Here is a 19,615-nt window from a genome sequence, read left to right on the forward strand (position 1 = left end):
ATATATTGGTGAAAAAAAGCTTATCGTCAATCGTTATAGCTCCCCTGGCTCACGCAATGGCAGAACTACTTTTTTGGGCTGAACTGCACTCCGGTGCTGTATTCACTTGCCTGCCTTGCCTTGCCTACATTTGTTAACTTAATGCATTTAATAAGGCACCGGAGACACTTGCATTCGTTCTGGAGCAACACACTCGTTGTTGGGTCAAACCTGGGAGGATAACCCTCGCAGGATGCAACCAGAGCAGATCCCGGTACCAGCTTAGGTTGCTGCGGAACAAGAAATAAAAGTACTATTCCTCCCTCTGGGCTTCCTGTGTTTTGTTGACACGTTGAACATCTGTTTCTACATTCGTGTTTCTGCATGCATAGGCTTTGTACAATGTAAGCGTGGGTGTGTGAGTGTGCATCTGTGGAAGTCGTTTAAATCTGGGCGATGACGTTGTGTTATTGCATCCAAACTTGTATCACACCTGTGCGGTATCAAAGCCAACAAGCACACACACACACACACACACACAACACTATACGTGGATATTATGCAGCTCCAAACACACCGTTATTGAAGGCTGAGTGTGGCCAGGAGGGGAGGGTTACTGGCTCAGTCTTATTTTCCATAGATGCCTATTAAAGTCAAATGAATCTGAGTCACAGGCAAATGGTTTTTCTTTTCCTTTCCTCCTTCTCCTTGAACAACACACAATCAGAATAGTAAGACTTGACTCTATGTCTGCCCAAAGGACAAATGTTTATAATAACAGTCAGATGCAGTGGTAGCCAAAATCCCTCCCATCTCTTATTCCGTTTGTGTCTTTGTAGATGTGGAAAACAAAACATTTGCTGCATTACCATGGCGGCACGACTAGTCTGAGCAAACTGAATCAGGGTAATTTAACATCACAACAAAGGGAAACGCTCCAGTGACTGAAATATTAGCAATAAGCCTGACACCGTTTGCAATAAAAGCAGAGATATTGCAGGTTGAGACCAATTGGATGCCCACACCTGATGGCTACTTAGAAAGGCAAAAGAAGATCACAGAGATTCTGGATCTGTCTGCGCAGGTTCTTTCACATCTAACAGCCGTAGTTCAAGGCAGCTAGACTTTCTGTTTAGCCTTGAGGACATTTTTTGTGTTCAACCATGTAGCTTCTTCAGATCTTAAGTCATTGGTGGGCGGATAAAACGCATGTATACTCCACGAACCTTAGATGAGGTGGTGAGATGAATCACACTGGAGCCGTTGGGTCAGAGATGTTAACTGCCTGCCAAAATGTCCTCTAAAAAGCATCTCCTGCTGCATTTATCTACAGTACAGTACTTCTGCTACTCATCCACCCATTTTCCACAGCTCTGGGTCAAGGAAAGTGGCCAATATGTCCCTCTCCCTTCTCCGAAAAAGTTCCCAAGCCAGTTGTAGATGCATGGATCATCTCACACCAGGCACAGTGGCTCAAACATCATGAGATGGAAAACTTCAGCTGCCTGTAACTCCAGATCAATCTTGTTAATGGTGTGGAGACGACCAACGGAGCGTTGAGACTCGGCTAAGGTCAACAAGGACGTTTGCTTACCAATTACTGACAGCTGCGTGGCATCGACATTTAACTTCAAAACTACATCTTCAATCAAAGACACATCTGGGGTTCATGCAAAGACATCCAAGACTTTCGCTTTTACAAGTTAAATAATGTGTCTGTGTGTGCTCATGTCCCAAATAAACACACACAAACACCGAAATGATGGAGAATGTGAAAAAAATCGCCTTGGCATGCAGAAGCGCACATCCAAACCCGCCCACAAGCAAAATTGGATCGCTATGGAATGAACTTTATAAAGATAATTGACAGAGGAATTCAGAGGTGTGAATGTTTGACAGTAGCTCTGCAGCCAGTTATCACAGGTCATAAACTATACAAAACACACTGCAGCATGTGTCTGAGCCAATCAATACCAGCGTATGGAATGCTCCACTCACTCAAACACAAACACACACCTTCACAGAGGGTGTTTGCAACTAAATCAATATGCAATATCTATGTTGTGCATCTCTGTGTTTGTTATTTTCTGTCTGTTTAATTTGCTCCATTGACCCGCCAGGGATGCAAAACTCCTTTTGTGTGCCAACAAACATTTGTTTTTGTCAGCGCAGAATGGATGCACTGACACTTTTTATGTCATTGTCTGTTTTATACCTTATCGGTCTACAAATGCATGTCACTTAAGAAGATTAATTAAGCATTCATGTACTCCTCTGCCTGACTCTGCATATTTATAGAGCACCCTCAAGGTGATTAGATTGAGATCCACAATCATTTGTGTCTCAAAGTGGTTTAATCTTTGTCTTCTTCCCCAAAAAAACAGGCAGAAATGTAAATCAGTCCCGCGTAGGAGGCTTTTAAGCTAATCGAACTGTCTGCCAGGTAAACGAAGCACAGCCTGAGTTCAGGAAACTTCTGACAGCGGATGGTGGCAGGTTTAATGAGAGTGTTAGCTCATTAACGAAGGGCTCAGACGGTGGCCCAGCGCTGTCCCTTTCAGGCTCTTTATCTCAACAGAAATCCACCACGCTATGGCTAATTGCCTTCAGCGTGCAGTAAAACTTCTAACGTTAGGACAAGTTTGTTTTCGGAGCTTGGTAGCATTGGAAGCTGGTCTGGTTGCTAAAAAATCAGTTGACTGTGCATCATCACCATAAAAATAGCCCGGACGCAAGGGTAAGAAGTGTCGGACACAACCTGGCAGAGCGATTGCATCCTCGGCTGCACTGTTTATTTATTCATTTGGGTTGCCAAAAGATGACATCATGGAAGCGAGTGATGAAATAGCAGTCAGGTGCTCAGAGTACCTGGCCACTCTCCTTCTCTTTGTGCCTGAGGGGGCACAGACACCTGCAAGTTTAACTGCTGCATCATCTCAAACATGTCATTTTGTGTTTCTTACAACTTTTTACAATCAAATTTACTGATATCTCAAATCTGAACGCATGTATTGATTCAGCCTTGTAAGGAGTTCACCATCAGTGTACATTTTGGTGAAAAATTTGAATAACAAAACATTTAAGCGTGACGTTTAGCGGAGAAAAAAAAAAGCCAACTCAACGCAAAGCTACTCTACCGTTTTTCTTTCTGCTAAATTTTAATGAAAACCTATCAGGACTAATTTAGTTGATCTGCGGCGAGTGGCGGATCGCATGGGCGAAATTTTCCTCTTTCATCAAGCAGAGGCGAGTAGCACCAGCAGGAGATGTTGCCTTTCATTTAGTATCTGCCTGAGCTGTATACTCGCTCGCACACCCCCGCCCTCTTTCGTATGCATCACTGGGTCTTGCAATTAGTTTAGATTAGCTCGACCCCGCCGTGGGGAAAGCCAACACTCAGCCCAACACTTTGCCGTAAAGAGGAAATATTTTTAACTTCCAGCAGATAACACAAGCTGTCATCATACATCGAGTCAAACGTTAACGCGACGCACTCGTTACTCTCCGCCATCCGTCTCGCCGTCGTAAAGGATCTCAGAGGGTTCAGCGTTGAACCTCTTCAGAGGCGCTATGCCGGCTATCACGGCCCAGGATCAATACGGGCGCGTGACATGGAACAGAGGGATCAAATAGAGAGAGAGAGAGAGAGACGGGAAGAGAGAGAAAGGAGGCGATACGGAAACAGAGCGAGAGACTTTGCCCCACATCAAGGTCTCAGCTGATCGATTCCCTCCCAACAGCGCCTAGTAACATTGATCGCAGCGTAAGTAGTTGCCCTCACTGTGGCTTACACCGAGGCCCACACAGCGGCGGTCCACTGATTCTGTACGTACTGTATATATTATGTTCGCTAATGAGGGGAATTGTGTGTTTTTACTCCTCTTTTACAGCTTGAAAAGAAATATAAGCTGCATAATTTTGCCCGTATGGATACTTTCACGCTACAATCACACCAAAGCCTTTCATTCACATTATTAGTTGTTTTCATATTTGTAGGGTATATTTGGGAGGTGGATTTTCCTGTTTCACGATGTGGCAAAAAACTGAAAAGAAGCTAAATGGGAGAAGTAACGGAGAACCACAATGAAAAGAGGCCAGGAAGCGATGAAGAGGGGCCTCGGAAAAAGGTTTTTGCACCAAGGTGTTCCAGGCAGCAAAGCTAATTACGCGTGACATCACTGAATAAGCTGTTCCACTTGCTACATTTTATTAAAGCGAGTAAGAGCCTGTACGCCTTCATTCATTATTTATTGATTTTAACGGATATTTTACGGCGAAAAGACAGCGGGGGAGGGTGGTGGCGGGGGGGTGGTGAGGCAGAGTCGTGAGTGACGGCTCAGCATCAGACAGAAAACTTTGTGTTTCCCAGCTTAAAGACTTATCGATTTGAGCCAAAAACAACAAAATGTATTTCTGCACCGACATCAGCACAATTGGAATTGTTCCGTTCAACACGAGGCCAGGGGGAGCTTTCCACGGGAGATGACAATCTGACGGCACATATCAACGTCTTCGTCCTTAGGGGGGAGATACGGTAACAAAAGTGTTGTTTACATTCAAGTGAAATATCAAAGCAAAACGTTTCGCTCCACTGAGTCGATCCGCTGTTACAAATAATCATTTAAATGCTTCCAACAGAGGCGAGGTGAGGCGCAGGGCGTTAAAGAGTGTTTTTGTTCTGTGCACAGTGGTGAGTGAGACCTCCAGTTGAGCGACTTGGGATTATAATCAATTAATTTCCCCTCTATCGCCTAACCTGCCCAGTTATGCACACTTCACTCTTCAGCAGTTTGTTGATCTCCAAAATCTCTCAACAAAGCGCACAATGCTTTTATAATGAACCGGGAACACTCTCATCAACACAAATCTACACATATAGGCCTTCCAAGTCCTTGAGCATACCTACAACACAGATACACAGATACACTTCTGCTGACAAAGACACCCCTCTGAAGGCCTTTGGGGAGCAGCTGTTTCTGTGTATTGTTGGGTTGCCAGAGTGAATTAGAGAGAAGGCTGCTCTGCCTCCTTTAAATGTTTCATGATGTTTAGCAAGCTGAGAGTAGATCAAGGGTGGACCACTCCCACTGGCACCCAGAGGGAGAGGGAGAGAGGGGGTGCGATGGCGGTAAACGGAAGGGGGGATGGATGGAGGAGCGACTCGATGGCTGGATTGATGGATGGATGGGTGGATTCACTCACAGAGGCTTCCTGAGATGGATTGGAGCAAACGCTACGCTGGGATCCACTGGCAACGATGGATGTTGTAGCATGCGCACACGGGAAACAATGCTCATTAGACGTGGCGGTCAATCATGGTTTCATATTGTTGGAAAAGAAATCGGAAAAAGTGGCAGCTGGACACGGAATCATCAGAAGGAAGCAGGGGACGGGAACAAGCCGCATATCTGAAGGAAAGCGGAGTGATGGAACTGGTATTTAAGAAAGAGAAGATAAAGGGCGAAGTAATGTAAGATGAAGGATCAGACAGGAAAATCACTTAGTTGGGGTTGAGGGCACGGATGATGGAGAGAATAATGGACACTCTGAGCACGTTTACACGCATGTTGAAACAATTACGCCGCTGTTAAAGGCAGCGAGTCGCATTTTGTTTTAAGAAATGCCACATCGTGTGTGAAACTGGCACACATACATCAGCTTCTGACTCAAACCCGAAGGTAAATGTGTTGAGAAACTTTTCCCAATGCCCACACGGCAAGTTGGAGCGAAAAATCCTCCATCATCGAGCAGCCAGTGTGTGTGCGAATGTGTGTGTGTGTGTGTGTGTGTGTGTGTGTGTGCATGCCTTTGTTTCTGTTATCTCGACGCGATTAATCATATGAATGGGGGGGCACAAACTTCTACTTCAGGAGAAATGGCTGCTGGAGAGGCGTTTCCACATCCATATCCGTCTGGGTATACTGTACATCTTCCTCTCCTTTCCCCTCATAGACGTGCAGACAAAGGGGGTCAAACGAGTGCGGCTGGTTGGGAGCGGTGAGAGATTATGACCCTGAGAATTTCCATCGTTTTGAACTTTCATTTGTTGGTTTTTAAAAATGATTTTGGATGAAAAACAATGAAAAATTAAATGAACGGTTTCTGTACCTGAATAAACGAAGAAGTAAGAAGCAGTTCGAGTGACAGCTGAAGCTCAAATCCTTTGAAAATGCCGCTTGTTCATAAACAACCGGTGCAGCCAATTAAGCAGAGACACAGAAGTGAGTCAGTCTGAAGGCCTAAGCTCGACAGGAGCCAACGCGGCGAGACATTAAGCAAAATGTCAGAGGTTCCTTCTGTTTCATATCAGACCACGACGAAGAGGAGCCCATTAGTATTCCAGCACACAAACCCCCCCTTCCCTCATTCACTTCCTCTCTTGTATCTTAAGCTGCGGCGTCTAGGCCAATTTCTCTCGACACCCTCCCCCCACACCACCCCCACCCTCTTCTTCTTCTTCTCCTTCGCCTCGCTCCTCAGACGGCGTTTAAGGCGATAATTGACACCCTCAGACAAGATCAGAGCTGACCTGGAAGTGAGTGAGCGAATGTGTCGCCGTGAGTGTGAGTGTGTGTGTTGGGAGGGTGTGTGGTGGGGGGGGGGCAAAGCTCACACAATGCCCCCGCTGTTCTGCCGGTAATTACACCCGGGGCACGAGGAACGGCCGCTGCTTATTGAATTCATATCAAATAAAACTCTGGAGAAAGTGCCAGCGTAATACCCCCCCCCTCCCCCCCCCCCCCCCCCCCCCCCACCACACACACACACACACAGAGATACCCCCGCCCCTGCAGCTCATCTACAACCCAGTTTCTCCCTAATTCACTTACTTATTCTGTCATATCTGCTCTCCCTCTCCTATTTGCCACCTCTTTTCATCCTCCCCACTTGTCCTCCTCTCGCTCTGCCTCCTCCCTGAATCTCTTTCTCTTTGCCTCACAAATCCTCCGGAGTTCTGTTTCAGCATTTATCAGGCTTTAACTGTTTTCCGGCGACTCCATTCTGCCGGAGGTTGGCGTGCCGCAAAGTTATTCTCGCCCTTTTCCTCCTTCCTCCCCTTCTCCTTCTTCTTCTTCTACTATATCCTTCCTGTGTCGGCTGTAGTTATCACATGGCCGTGTTTGTCCCAAGCTGCCCTCCCACCCTGACACTTGCGTTATTACATTCTCCACTACATTTTCCCCTGTAATCACTCGTGTCACCTCTCTGCACAGTTTTATTATTCTGGCCGTTTCAAAGGTCACGATCAACATCAGTAGCGACGTGCGTTACATTCCTCAGCCTTTGTCACAGTTCAGCGTGCTCCGTCAGAATGAAAGCACTGCTCTGCCTCCAGACATATACCAACAAAAAAATATATATATATACAGTGTATGCTGCTATTTTGTCTGTTGCTTTGCCGCAGTTTGTCTTCGCTCCAAGTGTTCCTCTGCCGACCACTTGGGGGCGACATCACCATATGCTTCTACTCATCACCTGATCTGCAGACTGCAGGTCTCCAGCCCCCGCTGTGCTGTACCCTCTCTGGGTAGCTGCAACATCCCGTGTGCTCCCTCCTCCTCCTCCTCCTCCTCCTCTCCATCCCTTATTTCATCCCTCCATTACGCCCGCCCCCCGCCCTCACTCCTTAAATCAGCTGCGATAAAAACAGATGCTGGATTGAAATGTCACAAGCGTATCTCAAACTGCCAGGACATTAACCTGTTCACCCCTTGGTGCCACACTTTCCTCGATGGGGTGGGGGGAGTAAAACAGGGAGGGGCGACGGCTGGAAGGGCTGAGACAACTAGCCAGGGGAGGCCGGGCTGACGGGGGGGAGGGAGTTATTGTGAACTGCCATTGATTAAGAGTCCTCGTGGGTTACGGAGAGCAGGTAGATATAGCTTTAGCTATAGATATAGAGTGTGTGTGTCTGTCGGTGTGGGAGGGGACAGACGGCGTAAGAAGCTGGGGAGGGAGAGAAAGAGAGGGAGAGAGAGAGGGAGAGAGAGGGCGCAATAAAACAGAGAAGACATGAATAAGCCAGGAAAAGAAGGTCGGCCCAACTAGAGACGCAAAGTCAAAGGAATTGGCGGGGAGAGGTGGAAGGTAAGGTGAGGAGGAAGAGTTTATGATGGAGGTGGTGGCAGGGCGAGCGTTGATCTGGAAAGGGAGAGGGAGGGAAAGAGAGGGAGTGGAGCTACAGAACAGAGAGAGTGCAGAACAGAGTAGATATGTGCTACATCTCGGTGGGGGCGATTTGGTTGATAATAGGCTGATAAAACAGCCGCCTGCTCTCAATGCCTGTCATAAATCTTTCATTGTTACTCTCGTCTGCTCCATCTCTCTCTCCCTCCCTCTCTCGGTGTCGCTCACTTTTTCATTTTCACTCGCACAGCCGTCTCGTCGGCCTTCAGCCGTGCAGTACAACCACCACAGTTGAAACGGGCCAGTGATGCATTTTAAAATGAGCACTGCAGGGGGGCGGGGAGGGGGCAAAAACAACGGGAGCGGCCGTATCTTCCAGCTAGCGACGGCAAAGCCCGCAGTGCTCAGGGAGTCGAACTACACCATTCTGAAAAGAGTGCCTCAAGCCTGGCAGGAAAACAAGGTTTTCTTTGCAAAGACACTGAAAGGGCCACAAATGAAAAGCGTATTGAGAAGGAATCCTTGACTCTGACATGAAGAATCTGTATGAACATTGTGAATCCTGAGCTGCATGGCTGCTTACAACAGATTAATTATCCTCGGCTTCTTTCTGTGTGAAAGAGCAAGAAAAAATGTATGGGTTTGCAAAAGTTTGTAGCTGTGCGATGGAATTCACAAGAAATGCAAACACATCATTATGATAACAAACAAGAAGACGAGGCAATTGGTTGAAGTCTAAATGGTTAAAATGTTGGATGTGCATTTTCAAGCCTTTTTTTCCCCTTACTACCTCAACAAACCTCAGTCAATGAATCATAGTCATAGAATACACGGCTGGCCAGATGCACCATTGTGTCCAAAAGTCCAGAGAATTTCCCTTTGTTTTGGGACTACATGTCTGCAATGTTGGGTGAGTATTTCCCTTAATTCTAGTTTGAGGTCAAACCTCTTTTGTACGTTACTCCAGGCCTACTGCATGTAACAAAAAGGAAAACTCCAACTCAACTTTTATTCTCAACTCAACTTTGATAACTTTCATACTCATTTCAGCTCAAGATCTTGTCATCTTTTGGATGACATCCATCCACCCTTTCATCCACGCTCTACTTGCTTCATTTCAAGTCAATATTTTGCCCTCTGCCCTAAAATCTGACGCCTTTATTGAGTTTCTGGGTGCATTTCCTTGTGCTACTCAATTCAAACAGAACCTGCAATCATTCTGAAATCAGGTGATCTGTTAGGGTACGATGAAATAAGGCGTTGTATGTGGTTCCTATACCTTCAGGTATGCAAAGAACTAAGAAAGGAACCTCCAAATACTGACGAATGAGGCCAATTCTAGCCTTTCCTATCCTCTTAGAGAATCTCCATTTCCACCTAGGGCACTGCATTCACCTCCACATGCCCCCCCTCCCCCTCCTGCCTATCTCCTCCCAGGTTCCATGTCTCCTCTCCCTTGACACGACCATAAATCACAGGGACTGAGAGGGTCTTGTTTGCGTAAGGGGGGTAATTATATGTACCGTATGTAAGCTCTCAGGCCGTGATGAATTAGCTGCCCTAAATAGGCCACTCCTGACTGACACAGATGGCACGGGCGTCAGCCACACCGGCCGCTACTTATTGAAAGAGGTAAATAGGTGAGAAGGAGATGAGAAAATAAATTAAAAATGGGAACATGGGGAGAGAGGGCGAGAGGAGGGGCAGGTGTGCTACTCTTAAACAAGGGAAGGAGTGAAGCCGGGGGGATTGTGTTGTTGGGGAGAGTCGGCTTCTCTGTTAAAGCTGCTGGCCGTGCGAGAGGATTCACACAATCTGAAGTTTTCTCCTTTGAGCTCTCGAAACTGCAACTCCTGGAGGTTTCTGTAAAGTGTCTTGTTGTGTATGTTTCTTCTCACAAATAACACAAAGTGATCCGTAGAGCGAGCAGGCTTTAACGGCGGCTTTATTTTAAGATTTTTTTTTTTTTAACAGGGAAACTACGTGCAGCAGCGCCGGCGCTATTAGAAATGAAAATGAGTATCAGGTAATTAAAGCTGATGTTTAATTTAGGAGCCTACAGTGCAGCGTGCGTGCACCACAACACAGCAGATTCATCTCTCTCACAATTTAGCTGTCAGATAAAAATAGTTGGAGACCAATTTGCAACAATCAGGGCACCATTAAGGATCAGTCACATGATTGATCTGTAAGTTGGAGCATATTTGGTGTTTATTTAAAGGGCAGACTGTAGTCTTTAGATTAGAAGGATCCTTATTGATCTATGGAGTACGTCAAAAACATTCCAAAAGCTGCGCTACGAGATACATGCTTAGTTAGAGACATTTTTCATTGTTATCCTAAAGCACATTTCACATGCCTTCTCACTTCAGTTGGTATCTTGCACGATGTCAAGCATATAGTGTGAAGAAGCTGAGAGGAGGTTGTGAGAATGATATACAGTACATAAAGAGCAAGGGAGGGATACTACATATAATGGAAAATAGCATCCAAGATAGTGGATTTTGAAAGGTGTTACTGCAATTATAGCATTAACACAATTACATTTGGGAATCCAGAGATAAGTTTAGCTAACTGAAACCACTTGTTTTCACTCAGTGTAAATAGCCCTACTGCAGCAATGGAGTGTGCAACTGGATTGATGGTGGGGAGAGTTTTTTTTACACGATAGAGCATGGCAAATGTTTCAAAACAGACCCCTACATGACAATAAGAGCACAGGAAGCTCTGTAATGTCTCCTTTAAACCAATAAGGTCTGGATGTTTTAAGGTCTCACAATATGAGATGCATGTTTGAATAGCTCAGGCTGTAGTAAGTAACTCTGGCCTCTAACTGAAAATAAAACACATCCAAGACAGCCTGGGACAGTTATTGACTTCCAGCAAATAAAAGAATGAGCTGTGTCCGCTTGCGATGTGATTTAAGCCGAGACGGAAGTGGGTTGAAGTACGACGTCTTGGCTTTGCACCGCGCGCCCTCTCTGCTCCGTGCCAACCGCCTGCCATTGTCATCCCCTTGGGCTGACAAGTGCCGCTCGGTGGGTTCCAAACACTGTGAGAGAATGCTCTATCGTATCGTGTCAGCCTGGCCAGACAGTGGCGAGGAGGGGGAGGATAGAGAGAGTGAGGGATGGATGGAGAGGGAGAAGGTATAATGTGGCTGGACCCAGGAATACCAAATGAGGGAGCGACGGAGGAAGGTTGCAACTGAGGGCCGGGGAATGAGGCAAGTAGAGAAAATACATTTATCTTCTGGCATATGAATAATCTTCCTCTCCCCCTCCACCCGAGCCATGCATAATGCTTTTCTTCATCACTGGGAAAGGTATGTGTGAGCAGCTCTATGAGGGCGGGAAGGGAGGAAAGACAGAGAGAGAGAGAGTTGGACATGTTGGACATTTCCTAATGTCACAGTCCTGATTTGTATTTATGACTCCTCTGATGGTCACCGTGACAACATGACGCACAACTGGGCATTTTTCTCTCCGTAGAATTCGGCCACAATATACACACCCGATTTGTCACACACTCATACACACACCTGATCTCACACTGAGGTCAGAGTAATATATTTGTGGGCGTAATCATGTGTGTGTGCGTGTGGCTTGTCGCTGCTGGTTGGCAGTGGCAACTCCATTCATTCATTCATTCATTCTCTCTCTCTCTCTCTCTCTCTCTCTCTCTCTCTCTCTCTCTCTCTCTCTCTCTCTCTCTCTCTCTCTCTGCGGAGGTGTGTGCAGATCCAGCTGGTGTGTGTCAAGCTCTGCTGCTTGGTACCACTCACTAATGGCCACACTGGCCAAGAGAGCAGCTGGACACACACACACACGAGAGGAACGTCTTCCCAGAGACTCACTATTCATTTCCCTCATTACCATACTGCCGGTCTCTCAGAGAGAAGCGGGACAGGTGGGGGCGACGGTGTATGTGTGTGTGTGCTGTTGTTTTACCCTGGAGTGCCATCCCAAATAGCTTTCACCGTGATGACCAGTGGCGGCGTTCCATTTCCATCAAACCTGAAAATGCCAAAGGGGTAAATGTTTAATCCTAAACTTACAATTGCTGGATTTAAGCCTGAGCATGCTTTTGTAGCCATGGTGACAGAAACAACACAATAAAAATATGCACTGTAGTTCCAGCTTGAGTGTGTTACTCATCCACACTTTGATTACACAGTCCAACAGCTAAACCACCTGCAGAATGTCTGACATGGTGGATCTGCCTGTAAACACACTACTTTATCAGGTACACCTGTGGAATTCAACATGTAGGGATAACGTACACGCTCTCACCCTGCTTACTACACAGCTACTTAACAAAGAAACACATTTGTTACCAATTACAAGCTCCTTCTGAGAAAAATAATCCCACTGCCATCACTCTGCACTAGCCTAGCAACAGCCTGCTACGTAAACAACGGCAGCAGAACTGCGACTACTAGCTAGCAATGAGCTTGAATTTTTGCCAAATGCGACATTGTGAATAGGACGTCTTTCAGGACGTCAAAGTTGTTGTCTTGTTGCTTTCCAGTTTTGAGAGCACTTCCTTCTTGTCAAGTAACGACAAGAAGGAAGTGCTTGTTTGCGGCTAGCTAGGAATACTGGCAACTCACACGGCTGTTACTCTGATAGCTGGTTTGTTAGCAAATACAGCGGCCGTTACAAGAATTACCACTGTGTTCAACATCTCTCTGAACATTATCACCTCCACAATGTAGGTTTTATAGCCAAGTTGGTACATTTGATTGTAGATAATTAGGTGATGCTTGACTGTCGGCTATATTTTACATTCCAACACTGCTCAGTTGATTTTGTTCTCTCCCAATTTGATGCATCAAAATTGCCTCATGAATGTGGCCGAAGTGGAATCTGAAATCTAATATACAATTTTGGGGGAAATGGCTCTGCCCCCCAACCCCCCCCCCCCCCCCGTTGTTCGGTTATAGGAGTGCAGATACATGTTAATGTTATCATTACGCTAATGTTGCGGAAGGCTTTTGCCACAGTCTATCCTGGCTCCACATTTCTGCCAAACTGTGTTAAACTGCCAAGATTTTGCATTGGCGCCTGCACGTGGAGAACATACGCCTTGACAAATGGGACAGTCTCGACTGATAATGACAAAGGAGATCGCTGTACGGGGGAATTCATGAAAGCACGCCATGTTCCCATCCCTAAAGAATGAAGGAGATAAAGACGGATGCCAGGCTGAAGTAATACCTCAGGCCCGGGATCAGGCGATTCTGTGGACGTGTAGTGGGATTTACACACAAGTCTGAGCACGGTGGTACACACCAGAGGCTTACTTCTGTGAGTTGTCTGGCCTTACTGAGTACACAGAAGAGAAATGTCCTATTAAAGCAGGCTTTACTTTCACAGATGGAGAAATCCGTTCCGATCCAATGCTGGAAAATGGCCCCTTTGTACTGTATTCTACTATGCTGATTAACTTTCCCATCAATCTTCATTTTCCCTGCAGACCGATTCTTATCTATCCATCTCAACCAAATTTAAGATAAAAAAAAACACAAAGAGACCCAACAGCAACTGGACCCACGCCCAACCAGCCCCGTGTGCAGAAAACTGTTTAATTTGTTTTAAATCCACATTGAGCACTTGCATTCGTGCTGTGTCCAACTCGGAATCGTTTTGGGAAACCAGTAATTAAAAATGTGTTGGTGTTTAAGAGCTACATCCAGATTTACGAGTTGCCAGTTCCACTTTTGGCATTATTGCTGAAGAAGCGTTTTACTCTTGGAACGCTGGAATGTGTTCGATTCTGTGTTATCAGGCCAGAGCGATTGCACAGACTAACCTTAGGCAGGCCGGACGCGGGTGATGCACATCGGAAAGTGTGGATGCAGGGTCAGGTACTCCTTCTAGATGTTATGCCCAAATACAAAATAACTTCATTTGACCTGGACCTTGGTTTTGGAGTCTGAGTGCAGGGGCAGTTGGACCTGAATTAAGCATTATAGGCTGTATTTTTTCCCAGGATGATTACTCCCAACAAACTCCATAAATCAAATGTTAGTTTGAGGTTATAGATTGCTCAGTTTAGGGCTGAAGTTTGAAAAAGGTTTTGCTGGAATGTGAATTAGTGGAGCGTGAGATTAAAGCACTGACTGAGAAGATTACTTCAGGGAGGAAAGTATATCTGTTAATGTATTTGCACTGAAGTTGGGCTTGTTGAGTTTGAGGTTTGATTTAATTCCACTGAGGCTTGTAACAGTGGTTCTGACTGGTGTAATCCTGTTGATTAGAGCATTCTCTTATTGCACAATTATTGCCTATAGTAGACAAAATTCAGACAAACAATTCCAGAGACGGAGTGAATTTGAAGGGCAGACTTAATAAAACTCACGGCTGACAGCTAAATCGTTAATAACATCGACCCCATGTGGCTGTGGAATGTAGCTCGGCACATCTGTGAATGCTGTTTATGAATGATGGATAACAGAGTTTCGGTTGTATTCAAGTTATCAACTAAGCTAACTGATGGTGCAAACTGCTCAATCCAGCGGGAAAACGAGCACATAGTATTGTTGTGGCTGGAAGCTCAATTGGCTTTGGTACATTTGGGTTTGAACGGATCAGGCCAGACCCACTTTGTTGCTCGACCCACCCACGTATCACGAGACAGAACCATAAGCTCTCCATCCAAAAACATCTTCCCTGCCAGACGGGGGGCATATTTACTGGATTAAAAGCCATCACCCTGGTAACCTCCTCTATGTTGACGATGCTTTTGCCACTTTCAGCTTGGGCCTGGCTTCGAGTTTGGATCGTTTGACTCCAGTAACAGCCAAGGTGGCAGCAAGCAATGAACCCCAATCCAGGTTTCAAAATGTCCCAGTTGCCTCACTCAGCATCCAGCAAGTGTCCATTTAACTTTGGGCTTTGCACATGTGAGGTGAGTTTCAGCGTTGTTTAGGAACAGAGATCCATTACATCATTGTGTTTAATGATGACACATTTCGGGAAACATTTTTGCACAATTGTTACTCTAGATAGACTCCACTTTGTTAAAGCTCTTCAGTGACTCAGCATTAAACAGAATCTAAATGATACAACAATTCAAATAAATATTTTACAGGAGAAGTGATCTCAGAATTCATTCTTTGTTTTGCAAACTTTAAAAAACATCTGGCTTTATAAATGATTGATGAAGGCAAATCAGGTTTCACAGAGGCATTTCATAGGCACATGCAAGCAAAAGCAGATCTGGGGAGATTTTTTTTTATATGATTCAGCAGGGCTCTAAAGTTTCAGACAGGAGTAAATTTTTAAGAGGAAATCTAATGCAGTTACGGAACGCTATAAAGTATTGAATGCAGCCCGACTTTGGGAGACACAAAAACTAAACATCAAAACAAGTCAAAAGCAGTAACAAAAATGGGTGAGAAAGAGACAATAATAAGGATTTAAAAGAAAGACTCCTGGGATGATGAATAATAGTAGAGTGACAGAAAGAGGAAGACAGATGAAAAGAGGGATCGTCAGAACGGAGCCGCAACTAAACAACTGAGATGAAAGGAAGCGAGTGGGATGGAGATGGAGATGAAGGGAGGAGGACAGATACGTATGGAGAGCCTGAGGCGAGGAAGGAGCCATGGTTCAAGTAGATGGAGAGAGGAAGTGAGGGCGATACAGTTTCCCTCTCACTCGCCAAAACACCCAAAACATTCATTTCTGGCTACATTTGACTATTATCAGACCTCCCCATAGAAAATTCAATGACATCTCTATGTTTATGAGCTTTGGAGTTAAGCAATTGGAATGGTTGTCCATGGCGCACAATTTCATAAAAATTGGTCGATAGCCTTTATCTTGCTCACACCCACACACACACAAACCAGGGTGGAGGTAATAATTATCATTGTAGAATATCTTTACTTTAGTTTGATAATAAATTCATGAATACAGAGTAGTGGGTATGAATATTTACATTGTGGCCTTCACAGTCTTGAGTTTGGCTTCTGTATAAAATTTAGGTTTTGCTTGACGTTAATGGGTGATTATTAAGAATAACGTCTTCCACAGCTGCATTAGGGATGTATGGGGACCCTGCATCTGATATGATGACATTAAAAGGAGTTATTCTCTACACAAAGACCCACACACACACACACAAACATACACACAGTTGCTTAATATGCTCTTTTTGTGATTGACACTACCACAAACTTTTGTGCGAAGTAACTTTCTGAGATATCCTGCCAGCCAACAAACAAACAGAGGGCAGAAGAAGTCAAACAAATGACCCGACGTCTGCTGGAGAAGGTAATAGAACCCAGCACGGAAAATAACCAGAGTTAACCTTTACTGTGGGTCGAAAGGGAAGAAGCCCAGAATCCTCCTCTTCGTCCCGTCTGCTGTCTCTACAGGGTCAAAGACTCCCAGGCGCTCCGGTGTGTGAAAAGCTGGTGTGGATACTTGCCTGTGTAAATGTCAATTTGCAGCCATAGAGTGATTATAGTTTACTTTAAAAATGGTAATTGAGTGGGATTTTGTGAGCCACCTGTGTGGTGCAAGCACTATTATGCAGACGAAGAAACTCAGAGAGACTTCCTGCATAGCTCCCACTGTGCTGTAGTGGTTGGCACGATTGTAAACGACGTGGCTGTGGGGATGCAAGCAAAGCAGAGTCCAGGTTGGTCCTTATCCAGACAGGTAAAGACCCTAATTTATTGCTAAGCTTTGGGTCCAAACACATCTTCAGAACAAACTCTGGTGCAGAGCCGCTCTATGACACCTTCAGATACACACACACTGAATGCTCTGCTTAAGAAGCAAAAAGGCAAATATTGCAACAATTCAACCATTCACCACTTTCAGCACTGCTGGGCGTAATAACCCTGTCATGGCAATAATTGGATCCCATTTTCAAATGAACCACATCACTTTCCCAGAAGTCTTTGCAATATCTTCCCATAAAAGGGAAGATGCCACCTGAAGTGAGTGATGTCAAACTCCCATTCACACTCGGTGAACTCGTCTGGCTGCTGATCTCTAATCAGAATAAGAATCGGAGATAAATTGATGATAGTTCTTATTTCGGCTCAGTTCTCTGAAGTCTAAAGAGAAAAGAAAAGTTTTTCCTCAGCAGACTGCTTTCTACCCTCATCCCTAATTACCTTTTTGCTTCTCTACCCCACCTTGCTCTGTCTTTGCCCATCACAGCAGCTTCCTATTTACCTTAAAGTCACCGCTCCTGTCTTGGTGCATCTACTCAACTTCACTGCTTTTCCCTACCAAAAAAAGTTTTCTCTTGTTTTTTTAAAAGACATTGCAAGCCACACAAAATAAATAAATAATCTAGCCAGTGGACGACTGCTCGTGTCTGGTCCGTTTCCTTCTGCCTTCATTCATGTCTCTCCTTTCTTTGGTCTTTTTCAGCATCTCCCACCCTTTCCTTCAATCCTCTCCACACACTAATTGCTTCTCCCTTTTATCTTCCTTCTGTGGTTATCTCCCCCTATCATTTTTGGTATCATTTTCCTCCCTGAATGTGCTCTTTGCTTCTCTATTACCCCCTCCCACTTGTTTCTCTCTTTGCTCTCCCTCTCTCCCTGGCTGTGGGGTGATGTATGGTCCCTGTCAGTGCTGGAATCAATGGGACGCCGGTTGTTTTAATTTAGCTTGGGAGCCCAGCGGATCCAGATCCTCAGCGTCATGGAAGAGCGATGGCAGTGGCCTTTCTCTCCTCTGTTGTTACTCCCCTCCCTCCCTGCCTCCTTCCTTCCCTCTGTCCCTGCATTGATCAGTACTTGGCTCCCATTGGGCGAGACTCTGATGGGGCCTGCCTGCATCATCTGAAGGTCTCCGTGTACACGTGAGCTCTGGATTAGCATCACCAACATTGTAGTGAAATGGAAAAAAAAGTTACTCAAAACATTTACTTACAACTGTAAGTTGCCATTAGCTCAGAAAGTGTTTTCCTACGACATTTGGCCCTAAAACCTCTTCTGACCTGCATAATGTCCTTGCATGCAGTGTTAAAGAGATCAAAAGGGTCCATCCAAAGGCCTACAGACCTGATAAGTGAACGCCACATCACTAAATCACTATCACTACAATGTCAAAACTCAAAAGTGAGAGGAGCTTTGCACATCCCAACTTTGGGAAATTTGGAATCAAACAATGAAAATTCTGGACTAAAGTAGAAAATAGACTTGAACTCAAACTTTTCAAGCCAAATTTTTAGGTGATCCTTGAAATGCTAAGGAAATACTCAAAAGTATAACCAAGCACAGTACTTGTACTAAATGTACTTGGTTCCCTTCCAGTTCTGTGTGCGCTAAGTCACATGACGCTGATGTAACTTCATCAAAGTCCGTCTCCAGAATGCAAAATCATGATGGATGCACAAACAATTGAATAGTAAAAGAGGCTGGACGAGCTTCATTTGAGCCGTGGTCTGGGGCCCGTCAGCCACATTCCTCCTGACAGCCTCTCCTCTACTTCTGTCTCATATCATTTTCCTCACCGTCATCATCTCCCTGCCGTCGCCACCCATCGTTAATACAAATCATCTATCTCCATATTCCCTGATGCCGGGCTTGAGCGGGAGCCATCATGCAAAGCTCCACATTGCCAAGCTAAAGCAATTAAAGCGGCTGAGCTGAAACAAAAGGCTGAATGGAGAAAAGGTTCGATAAAAAGAAAGCAATCAGCGCTCGGTTTCCAACACGGTGCCTCTGTTGTTGTAAATGTGCACATTTCTATGTAAACACAGGTCGCACATTAAATGGTATAAAAGGTTTGAAGTGTTGGTCTTTTGTTGAAGCCACATTGCTTTTCCAACAGCTGTTTGTCAGGAAAACAGGAATCCTTGAAGTTTCTAGAGAGTCACTAGTCTAGTCACTAGAGAAGATAAGTATGAGGGCATCCGTTGCTCTAAAGGAATGGTTCTCAAACAATGGCACGTGTTACACCGATGGTACTTCAATTGCTCGCTGTTGGTATGCCAGATGACTAGAAACTCCAACAACTACAATCTATGGAAATGTTAATAAATAAAGAATATGTTTCATGGTTCAGTTAAAGGCTGCACAACTCATCCCATGTGTACAGTATTCATTTAAACTTTACAAGGGCGTCAGTATCTTATCAAGCAGATATGATGTACTTCTCAATTTCAGTGCCCTCCCAGCCAGAAGGATTTTTTTTTTAAGGTGATTCTTCTTATACGTTTGGCAGCACTTGGATATAATGCTTTGCTCAGGTTGGTACTCAGGTGAAAGTTACCACAAAATAAGTGAAATAACATGACAGATTTGAGTGGAGATATGATGGTAAAGGAGACGGCGGGTGTCGTCAGGTGGAAATTAACACGACAGAGTAAAAAGAGGAGATTTGAAGAGGATGAGACGACGGCTGCAGGATAGAGGAGTGTGAGCTGAAGTCCTTCTGGTGTCAGAGAGCACCTGCGCCTCTCTCTGGTCTGCGGTTCACTCCATTTAACATTACAGCACTGTGAATTTGTGAGGGAGAACCGGCCAGAAAAA

This window comes from Genypterus blacodes, unplaced genomic scaffold (assembly GCF_046128005.1).
Source record: "Genypterus blacodes isolate CSIRO-AG114 ecotype Tasmania unplaced genomic scaffold, CSIRO-AGI_Gbla_v1 ptg000048l_1, whole genome shotgun sequence".
NCBI classification, from domain to species: domain Eukaryota; kingdom Metazoa; phylum Chordata; class Actinopteri; order Ophidiiformes; family Ophidiidae; genus Genypterus; species Genypterus blacodes.